The 12,120-nt window shown below is 36.1% G+C and overlaps 1 protein-coding gene across 1 annotated transcript in view; it reads right to left on the reverse strand.

The window, feature by feature from the left end:
* LOC132241458 (zinc finger protein 217-like) overlaps window positions 1-12,120 on the reverse strand; it is a 38,020-nt gene that overhangs the window by 24,893 nt on the left and 1,007 nt on the right.

A 12,120-nucleotide genomic window follows, 5' to 3' on the forward strand; every position in this document is an offset into this window, starting at 1 on the left:
GGACATGGAAAAGAGAGAAACAGCCCCCCACATTTGTATCTTACAGATCAAAATTTAAAATATGGGCACTTTTTTTCTCCATGTGAAAGCCTTTTTGATAGTACATTTATTATGGTAAACCTTGATTTTTAAGTTATTTTAGGCTTCTTCATTATCCTGATTACATTATCTTATACAATGACCCAAATAACAGTTTTTACTTCTTTTATTCATTGACTGCTTCATAAGTCAATGAATAAAGTTACTTTTTTGTGGAAAATAAAGCAATCCCTATTCATAATGTATATGAAAGAGAATAATAGTTTAATTTTAATTTATATTGGAAGCCAATCCCTGCATTTATGCTTTCATTCAAAATTACTTTAAACATTGCCTTCCTAATTCTTCCATTTATTCAAAAATTTTTATTGAAGATATACATGTCAAAATGCCCTTAGACAAAAAAATATAATGATTAAAAGCCAAATGTACTTGCCTTCATATAGCTTGCATTATAGCATGTTTATTCTAGTTTATTCTCCTTCTAGTCGTTTTATTATGTTATCTGTTTTATTTTTCAATCTATGCATTCATCTTTTTTAACAAATATTTATGGTGTTCCTATTTTCTTGGCTTTGTGTTAGGTGATTGGCAAAGATCAGCGAGATGATTACTGTCTTCATGGTTCCTAAATTATAATGGGGGAATAAATATTAAGTAATAAAGCCATAAATGAGTACAAAATAATGAGATTGTAAGTGCTTATAAGGAGACAAACAGTGCTCTGTAATAAAGCAGCTGGGTGAGGGCTGATTCCAATGTCTATTGGACAGTCAGTGTTGATGTTAGAGAAACAAAATCAAGCTGAGAACTCAGTGAAAAGAAACTAGTCATGCCCAAGAATTCAAATGCGAGTGTTTCTGAAATAACAGCATTATGAATAAATAATGAGATGGGTAAGTGTCACAGTGCTGAATTCATGAAAGATCCAGTGCAACTGAAATTCAGTGAATGAAAGGAAAGATGTTAGAAAATACCAGGTGGAAACAATGATGAAGATCAAGGAGATGAATTTTGGAAGTATGATTACCAATAATTATTGATGTTTTATGTGAAGAATTGAAAATAGAGAAGAATCAAAGACAACTTCCAATATCCAGGTTTAAACACAAAATAGGTAGGGGATATGGCTCATAGGAAAAGTGAGTTAAATTTATAAAGTGTGGCATTAAAGACACCTGTATGACCCTCAAGCAGAGATAGGTGAATATAAGTCAAAACTCAGAGAAATCCATTAAACTGGAGTCTGAGATAGAGTTGGAGGAAATTTGGGCTGCAACTTAAAATAGTAGCACCAAATTAGATTCCCCAAAAACAGGATGCAGAGAAGGTAATTTCTATCTAGATATAGCGGTTGGGTTTGGGTAGGGGAGTAAGATCTGTGAGTAAATGGCATAGATAATAAATGGAGGGCACAAAACTCTGCCTGCTCGGGGATTAAGGTCAAGTTGGAGAGATAAACAAATATCTGAATGGTTACGTGATAAAAGTATGCACTTGGTACTAACAGAGGACAATGGGGAAAATGTTTCATTCTGCTCTGCGTGGTTCAGAGACGACTTAAAGAAGGATGAAAATTTTCAAAATACTTTAAGTAACAAGCTAATAGGGCAGAGTGCAGATTAATCTCAGCAAAGGATCTGAGATGGGAAAATTTTCAAAGCATTTGAGCAACAGTAAGTAGTTCAGCTTAATTACATGGTTATAGCTTGTTTCACAATTCAAGATTTATATTAACCTTCACTGATGTACCATTTCACCTTTATTTTACATTCTTGTGGTAATTAACAAATCATATTGCTTTTGTCCTTTAATTGTCATCATTAAAATTTTTCTCTCCTTATCTGCCCTTACTACATACAGGGAGAAAGAAGAGGAGTATAATTTTTCTTCTGCAAGTTGAACCATCATGCATTGCTAAGAAATAGAGCAGGTGGTCAGCACATGCGTTGTTTTCCAGAAAGACTAGATTCCTGTCCCTTTGTTCTTGGTGGAGATAGAGATAAACCTTTTAACTAGTTTAAGAACCCAAATAACTGTATGAAAAACATTATAAATTCCTTCCTATCTGTGATGCCCTGCTCTAAGTGAAACGATTCGCTGACCTGAAATTAGCCGCTAATTAAAGTGTCCAGAATAATTCTGCACAATTTAGTTTCCATTCAATTAAAACAGACTCAAAATTGAATCAATTTATTAAACTTATTTATTTCAGGCTTTCCCACAGACACAATAATACCAACATGGAACAATTTCAGACAAATAAACAGTTTACCTATTCTGCTTACAGAAGTGAGAATACTACTTCCCAGCTAGAATCAGACACACTCCAAATGAGAACATTCCAAATCTGAGCACTGCTTGCTATTCGTTAGGATGTCTTGAAGCATTGTTCTTGATCTCTTCAAAAGTATAGGGACATACACTTGTAAAATAAGAAATAGAGTTCAATCTAACCAATCTTGTCCCAACCCCCTCTTCACTTAGCGTAATTGTAAAATGAATAAAACATTTTGATCAGTACTTCAGCAGTAAAATCTTAGCCCCCAAACAAAAACATCTTGATGGTTAAAAAGCCTGTGAATTTGAAAAGGAAAACTACTTGTAAGTGATGCTTTTTCACCTACACCTTTGTGTAATAGATTCTCTCAGACTTGAAGCAATTTCCCTAGAATCATGACTTGTGAAAATGAATTATGCCTGCATCCAAGCGCCTTGAGTTTTCAAATGATGTTTTCCAAAACAACATTTTACTAAATGCAGCCATTGTGTAAGTAGAAGGTAGTTGTTGGTATGGACAATTCAATGGAGTACACATAGCAATGTGGATTTTTATATTTCACCATCATTATCAGGTATGTGAAAAATATATCAATTGTTTTTTTCCAATGACAATTAAATTTTGTTAGATTAATTGGTAAAACCACAATAATAGCAATGACAATGTGCTTTTATAACAATCAAACAGTTCAACTTAATCCACAGTGAATTAGATTCTCTTCAAAAGACCACTGAGTTCTTTGACAGGAGGAAATATATGTACAACTGAGTACACAATCTTAAAATATGACAGGAACCTTAAACAATTCACATTAATAAATATTTGCAAAATTATTTCAGTTCATTGCTAAATTTAATATTCAACTGAAAGCTTCATTGGTTACATATCTTACTAAGTCTTTCAAAGAATACTTAGAAGTCACTACCTAATGGTAGGCAACCTGAACTTAATCAATTAACTTAAAATCAAACTATCATAAGTTGCATATTTATAAAAACAAATCTGCTAAATTTTTGTCTATCATATTAATTTAATGTAGATTGATTGAGATGGTCAAAATTTTGGATGAGAGGGGCCTAAATGAGGTGATAAAATAGTCCTGCTGTCTAGTAAATTAAAATCAGGAAGGAATAAAAAGGAAGCAAGAGAAGAAGGAAAGAAGAAAGGAAAGAACAGAGGGAGGATTTGTGAAATTGTTATGTGTCAGGCAAGAGACTAAATTCTTCCCATTTCTCCCTTAATTCTTCAACACTGGTTCTGCTAAGCCCAGGATTCAGTTTGGACTGTTCCCACCCCTAAAAAATGAGGATATCAAGGTTTAGAAAGGTAAAACATTTTTCCCCCCCCATGAACACATACATAATAAAGGATGAATCAGGATTTTAAGATGTTGACTGTTCCTTACCCCTGGATGACACTCTCTGCTTTAACATAGACTGACTAAACAAATATTTACTACTATTTACTTTTCCTCACATGCTTTTCCAATAAATATTACAATTAGCAGCAAAGACTTAGGATGTAATGTCTTCCTAGTACTCATTTGTAATAGAAGAAATTTTTAAAAAGCTTTCTGTACAAAATATTTTACTTTAGAATATTTTCTACCCAACTTGCTGAAACAAAATTCAATTAATGGTACTAAAATTAGCAAGAAAGAAATTGAATGGAACAAAGAGACTAATTGTTCATTAACATGTTTATTTCACAGCCTGTTCTACATGTCATTTTTAAAATCACATCTTGCTGGAACATCTTTTCATAAAAATAGTGACTTCTTTTGGATATATTTTTGAAAGACTGTAGTAACAATGTAAGTGGGATTATGCTGTTTTACTAAATCGCATACATGTATATTCTGTAACACAAACATGAGGTCAGCGTTGTTTCTCAATGCAAAATTAAACTATAGGAAAGAGAAGTGCTTGGCTAAGGAAGTTTGACCACCTCAATAAATGACTATCATTTGCACAGTTTGCTCATTTCCCTGCAATGCTTTTGAATGTTCAATAAAAATTGATATGAGTGAAAGGATATGAAATCTCTACCAACAAAGTAGAAAGAAAAAAAATAATATACTGATTTAAAATATACTTCAGCTACCTGTCATGAGCAAATTAAAAAGGACTTTAATGGACAGAAGTGCATCCCTTAGCAACATCATTACTTGCTTCTATAGATGATTCAGCATATTCAAGTCTTTAAAAAGGGTTTAGATATCTTTGTGTCTTTCTATCTGAATGTTGCTGGTTTCTCTATGGATTAAGCTGTTATTTCAGGTTAATTACTCTAGAAGGAAAGAGTAAGATATTCACATGTTCGATTTTATCTTTTGATATTTAAAATAGCATCTTTTGCCATAGCATGACCTCAGTTTTTGCTTTTGCTTATTTTGTTTTAATCTTGAGTTATTGTTTGCAAATTTCTTGCTGTGTCTTTCTCGTGAATAACTAAAGCTGATCAAGCACCTGCTTTGTAATTTACTTATTTTGAGCTGAAAACTGGAGATGGAGAGGGAGGTAAGAAGTTCTGTCATTTTACCAAGGATTGCTCTGCAAGGCTAAGGGCAGGAGACTTCCAATTACTTACCCCTGCGAGATTTTATCAGTAAACTGACAACTTCAAGTGTCTCCATTTACACTTTCCTGTTGTTAAACATCATTAAATACATTGATTGGATCCATGCAGTTTTAAAGACACACAGCCCACCCCTAACTAAAACTGCAGGGAATGTCTTTGAGAAATTGAGATCAAAAACTAAAAACCTGCATTGGTAGGGGTAGATTCATTTTCATTCTTCATGTTTCTTTAGGCAAGCACAGCAGTTGACAATCACACACTGCTGTGTACTTACGGTTGGTGTTACTTGTTAAGAAAACGTATGCCAATTAGTAGGCTGACAAAAATAATAAACCAAAAAGACAAAAATTGGGTTGGATTGTTTTGAAGTACTCCTTTATCTCATCTCTTTTAGTTCCACCAATCTCCTATTGATCAGTTGATTATGAGAATATTTTGAGTATCTACTATGCAATAAAATATATCACTAGTAAGACAAACAATATATATTTGCCCACTATAATCACTCATATTTATTGAGGTATTAGGGGCCCAGTGTATGAATTTGTGCACCTTGAAAGGAACTGTAGTCCACGAGGCTGCAGTGGGCACGGAGGCGAGTCTTGGCCCATCCTCCATGCCCCTGCCTGGCTGCTCTCGCCACAGCCCTGGTCCCTGTCTGCCTGCAGCCCCGCTCCTGCTGCCTCTGCTCCCCTGCTGAGGCACAGAGCAATTGGGACCAGCACCAGCCATGGGTGCAAGCAGCAGTTGCTGCCCTGATCACCTCTCAGGAGCAGGGGAAGGTGGAGAAGCCCTCAGGGGCAATCGGGGCCAGCAGCAGGTGCAAGCACCCAGCAGGACGGCGGCAAGTGGGAGCAAAGAATTTTCAGTAACAACCAGAGGCTCACCCTGATGACAGTGACCGGCGCCCCACCTTGGTCTGGTGCCCCCACTCACCTGCTCTACCATCATGCTGTGCCCAATGCCCACCATGTTCCACGCTTGCCCCCGGTGGTCAGCACACATCATAACATAACAACCGGTTGTTCAGTTGTTCGGTTGTGCAGTTGTTCTGCCATTCAGTCTATTTGCATATTAGGGATATATATATATATATATATATATATATATATATATATATATATATATTCACATACTCAAAAATTTACCTGTGTGTAGTGTACAATTCAATGACTGTGAGTATGTTCATAAAATTATGCAACCATTACCACTAATTCCAGAACATTTTCATCACCCCCCAAAAAACCATGTACCTGTAATAGTCACTCCCACATTTCCCTCTTTCTAGCCCCTGGTAATCACTAGTCTACTTCCTGTCTCTATTAACTTGGCTATTCTGGACATTTCATCTAAATGAAAAAACACAATATGTGGGTTTTTTGTGTATGGCTTTTTTAACATAGCATAATTTTTTTAAGGTTTTTCCATGTTGTAGTGGGCATCCAGGCTTCATTCCTTTTTGTGACCAAATGATATTTTATTCTATGGATATGCCACATGTTGTTTATCTATTCATTAGTTGGTGTGCTTTGGCTTGTTTCTATTTTGGGGACATTACAAATAATGTTGCTGTGAACATTTGTGTACTTGTTTTTGGACATAATTTAAAAAAATTCTTGGACATATACCTAAAGGAGAAACTAATGGATCATATGGTGTCTCTTGATTTAACTTTTTGAGGAGGTGTCTACCTGTTTTTACAAAGTGACTTTACCATTTTACATTTCCCACAGCAGTGTATGAGGGTTTCAGTTTCTCTACATGCTTGCCAACTTCTGTTATTACAGCCATCCTAGTAGGCATGGAGTGGTATTTCAGTGTGAATTGTTTTAGTATTTACAAACTAGGTGACATGTGGGTAGATATGAAAGTAAATTTCTGAAGACATAATTAGATGATAGATGGGAAGAAGATACATATAAAAGTTTTCAAATAAATTACAAAAAACAACACATGACTATTTTTTTTCCTAAGAAACTAGCATACTCATGGATTCAGATTCACTTTTGTAAGAGTAGTGACTCCTTCAAAGTCACAGTCATTAACTGGCTTTTGAAGGATGAACACTATCTAAGAGAGGAAGAATAGGGGAAAAAAAACATTTCAGACAGAATATTTAATATTCTGGAAGTAAAATAGACTGAGGTTTCATTGTAAACCATTGAGTAGATCAATTTTGCTTGAGAAGACAGTTTAAAAAGAGATCAGATTGAGAAAAAATATAACCATTGCAACTGAAATAGAGCAACAGAAATAAATGGAATGATTATACCCAATATTTTGAAACAATGCAAGATAATAGGTTTAATGCCATAATGAATGATACATAATAATTAACGTGGTTGTGCACTGAAACATTCATGAAAAGTGTCAGAAGAAGATGGGTGTTTTACAGGATAAGGACACATGCCATTTTGGTCCAATATCAGAGGAATAATTTGGAATTCAACAATTAGGTGGGCAAACCTCTACCTACTGTTTGGCTCTCTCCACAGGCCTTGTGCTCTATTGTGTTATGCCATTGGATCCTGACTTTCTTGGGACCCTAGGGCCTTGATTGCATCTGGTTTATTTTTGTTTTATTTTCTTCTTTTGAGCCTATATAGGCTACCAGCTGCCTTATGCTTATATTTTTAAAAAGTATTTCACATGAAGGTATTAGTTATATCATAATCAGAAGCAAATGCTATTTATTGAATTAAACTGAAGAATTGGGGAATTGGTGACACTAAAATTTCCATAGCCCTTAAGGTGACAATTGCTGGTTCTCACTGTAGGAACAGAGCTTTCTCCTCTCCCTTCCTTGAACAACTTTTGGAAAAGGAAAGTGACCTGATGAATCTGAGGATTCAGGAAAGTTCATCCGCCAAGGATAATGCTCTCCGTACACATGAGATGGAAGTAGAAATCAGGAGAATGAGTGATGATGGTAGAAAGTGGCTAGTGCCAGACACAATACTAAGAAAGGGATGAACACGAATTCATAGCAGAATGTGTGAAATGTCACAGCAGAATATGTGAAGAGGAAGGACAGGGTTAAACCCACTGGGGCCTGGTCACTTAGAATAGTAAAGCCAAGATCAGAAAACAAAAGTTGGGAAGTGAATATTTCAGTTACTAACAGTAGGAGCTCATTCAAAAGGAACTCATAAGTTAGGCTTGGAAGGTGAGTGGCATCATCATAAACCAGCAGTTCTCAACCTGTGGGTCGCGACCCCTTTGGGTCGCCTAAGACCGTCGGAAAACACATATATAAACACATTATATAATATAATATAATTACGTATTGTTTTTGTGATTAATCACTATGCTTTAATTATGTTCAATTTATAACAATGAAATTGGGGGTCACCACAACATGAGGAACTGTATCAAAGGGTCACAGCATTAGGAAGCTTGAGAACCATTGTCCTAAGCCATCTTAAGTGATGTGAGAAGATAAGGATAGTGACAGATCACAGTAGTAACGACAGCTCCACGGTTTAGTGTCAGAAGCCACTATCCGGTTGCTGTTGAGGGGCAACAGGGTGAGGTTGGGGGTGGGGGACTTCCATTCTCAAAGTCTCCCCATGTGCGGATTCCCCAAGCCGTTGCTTATGTATCCTGGGCAACTGAAAAATGGAAGAGGAGAGAAGGGCACCAATATGCTTTAAAATCATTCTAAAAGTACAAGGTAACACTTTTATGTTTGACTGACTACACTTTAATCATCAACTCTAGCTACAAAGCATGCTGGGAAATATTCCTAAAAAATTTAAGTATTTCTCTTCTCAGAGAGAGAACCACAGGCACAGGGTGATAGATAAGTGACAGTCTCTCACCTCCTCTAATAAAGAATAAGTGTACATCCTCTTCTAAACCTGTAGTCTTATGACTCAATCCTTTGTTTGGTTTTGTTTTCAGAATATTTTATTTGAGTTTGACTATAAGTAGGTCTGAGAGACTGTTTTTCCAATTACAGTTGACCTTCAATCTTATATTAGTTCCATGTGTACCACATGCTGGATAGACATTTATATAACTTACAAAGTGATCCACCCAATAAGTCTAGTTCTATGACTCAACTCTTGTCTCACAGAGAAGAAAAATGAGTTTCAGAAGGACTAGCATGTTTGTCCCTGCCTTACCCTGCCCCACATCTCTCGCTCTCAATAAGTCAGCTCCTCCTGCAGAGGAGAAGATATTTCTCAGATGCCCAAAGCGAAGGTGGTCTATTGTGAGGGGTGAGGTGTCCTCTATGGAAACCTCCAGCTTAGACATTGAAGACCCTTAGGATGCTCTGTGCTGTCATAAATACTTCTGTTTCCTTTACAGTAGTGTGCTTAGAGTGTGGAACATAGCTACATTTTAATTTTAAATGTATTTAAATAATGCTATTTGCTGAGTAAATATTTATTGAACTTAATGTATCTCAAAGATTGTGTTATTCCTGATAACCCAAATAAGCAAAAAATATAGGTAAATTAGGACATGTTTGAAACCTATAAGAGCATCTGAGATGCTCATAGTACAATGAGTAGATGACAAGTATATCAGCAACCAGTAAATTTTCTCCCCCCCCCCACACATACACACATGCCCACATGTTATGCTACACTAGGCTATGCTATGCTATGCTATGCTATGCTATGCTATGCTAGTTCTGTTATGCTGTACTGTGCCATGTTGTGTGTTAGGGTAGAAATAAGTAATACATTCTTCCAATTTCCAGGAGCAAAATTTGTAGTAACTTGCATTTTAAAGGAAAAATAGAGGAAGAACTACCTCCATCTGTTTGGGGAAGGAGACAAGATGTAAACCTATTGAATCAATAAAATATAGGGGTTGTGGATACTTCCTCTTTGAAGCCTTCCTCAATAAGTGTTCTATGTACTTGCAGAATTATGCCTGACTGCTTTGATCACTAAATGTTGCCCATAAAGATAACGCTGGATGGAGATGAATATTTTTCATTGAAAATGCCACACATACTCAACTGGAGAATTCTGCCACTGGCTAGAATGATGGGTTTAGGGTGAATGCCTAACCATGTCATAAAGGGTATTTCATTTTCCCTTTGTGTCTGACCCACTGAAGTGATGGCTGTTACATGCAGTGTGCTTGCCCGGGTAAGCAGGGCAGTGTGTTAGGGAATCACTGAAGGTGACACTGGGCACAGAACTCTGTGGGCCATGACATGATAAGTTAATTACTATTTTCCATCTTAAAATACTAGTATGTACTCGAAAATGATAATAAACTACTGGTTTCACAACATAATATTAGTATATGTCCTTTAATTAAGTAAATATCTTGGAAAAATTATGCAGTGTGATAGTCTGTTAATTGACCTGGTGCTGTAGGGGAGCAGAATATAAATTTGACACATTTCCATACATCACATTGGGACAAAGAGGAGATTTTAAGGTGAGAAACTGCACAATTTCAAAAATTTAATATTCACCTGTAAATAGCATATCTGCTTTCAAGTTTGGAAACTAACTGTCTAAAGCTTTTGTGAGTGCAGCACAATTGTGATTTCCCACATAATGGATTTCATCGTTTTCATTTCTCATATATCTCTAATTTCATCAATCATTCCTATTAGACTTTTCTGATTTAAAGAAGGATATAAAATTACATTTTATTGAATTACAAATGTGAATACAATCACTATTAATATTTATTCAGGTCTGATGTCCATGTGTCAGAGTGAGATTTTATCAAATTCAAAATGTTTCCATGTCTATTGTTCTCTTTGACTTTTTACATTCTGTATCTTCAGTGTTGTTCATAAGGTTTCTTATGGTTTTTTGCTACCACTGTCATTGTGCAACATATTTTTTGCAGTAATACATCCTTTTAGTATTTTAAAATAAAATGACATAGTATAGCAGATTATTATGTTTCTAACAATTTTTACTATTCTTTAACAAGCAAAGGAAATCTAATTCTGTATTTTCTAAATGTATATCAATGCTTTATAGCTAACACAAATAATTTTGATTGGAAGGAACATTGGACTGCAATGAAACTGGCAACATAAAAATATACAATATCTTTATATTATATTAAAAATATACAATATTATTTTTGAGTAAAAGCACTTTTCTATAAACATAGTTTTGTTTAATTTTTATAACATTCTGGGGAGAGGCCTATACCACATTCACATAACTTTTATTACAGTATGCTGTTATAATTGTTCTATTTTATTATTAGTTGTTGTTAATCTCTTACTATGCCTAATTTATAAATTAAACTTTATCACAGATATGCATATATAGAAAAAGACATTGTTTATAGAGTATTTGGTATTATGTCTTGTTTCAGGCATCTACACAGCAGTTCTTGGACCATAGCTCCTATAGATAAGGAGGAGCTAGTGTAATTAATTTAAAAGAAAAATTTTTGATTTTATATAAATAGTTGTAGAATTCTTATAAAAGTTTTTTAAGCAACATTTCTAAATTTGAAATGACATTTTGGCATTTAGCATATTATGTCTTATCTATTTATTAAGCAATTGTTGGCTGGCCTTTTCTTTTCTATTCATATATGTCCAGATGGTACAAATTTCTTCCACAAACAAAGTCCAAAATTCCAGGGGCATTAGTTATATTCTTGATTTTGAGTTCTGTAACTTCTTTGACTCTTATAATTTTAACTAGAGGCCCGGTGCACGAAATTCATGTGTGTGTGTGGGGGGTGTCATTCAGCCCAGCCTGCACCCTCTCCAATCCAATCTGGGACCCCTCAAGGGATGTCTGACTGCCCGTTTAGGCCCGATCCCACAGGACATCCCTCTTACAATCCAGGACTGCTGGCTCCCAGCCATTCACCTGCCTTCCTGCTTGCCCCTAACCACTTCTGCCTGCCAGCCTGATCACCCCCTAACCATTCCCCTGCCAGCATGATCAATGCCTAACTGCTCCCCTGCCAGCCTGATTACCCCCAACTGCCCTCCCCTGCAGGCCTGGTCGCCCCCAACTACCCTCCCCTGCTGGCCCAGTCAACCCTAACTTCCCTCCCTTGCCAACCTGGTCCCCCCAACAACAGCCCTCCCCTGCAGGCCTGGTCCCTCCCAACTGCCCACCCCTGCTTGCCTGATTGCCCACAACTGCCTTCCCCTGCCAGCCATCTTGTGTCCACATGGGGGCGGCCATCTTGTGTGTTGGAGTGATGGTCAATTTGGATATTACCTCTTTTATTATATAGGATAAAATTTTTGTGCTGTTTTT

This window comes from Myotis daubentonii, chromosome 1, assembly GCF_963259705.1.
Source record: "Myotis daubentonii chromosome 1, mMyoDau2.1, whole genome shotgun sequence".
Classification (NCBI taxonomy): domain Eukaryota; kingdom Metazoa; phylum Chordata; class Mammalia; order Chiroptera; family Vespertilionidae; genus Myotis; species Myotis daubentonii.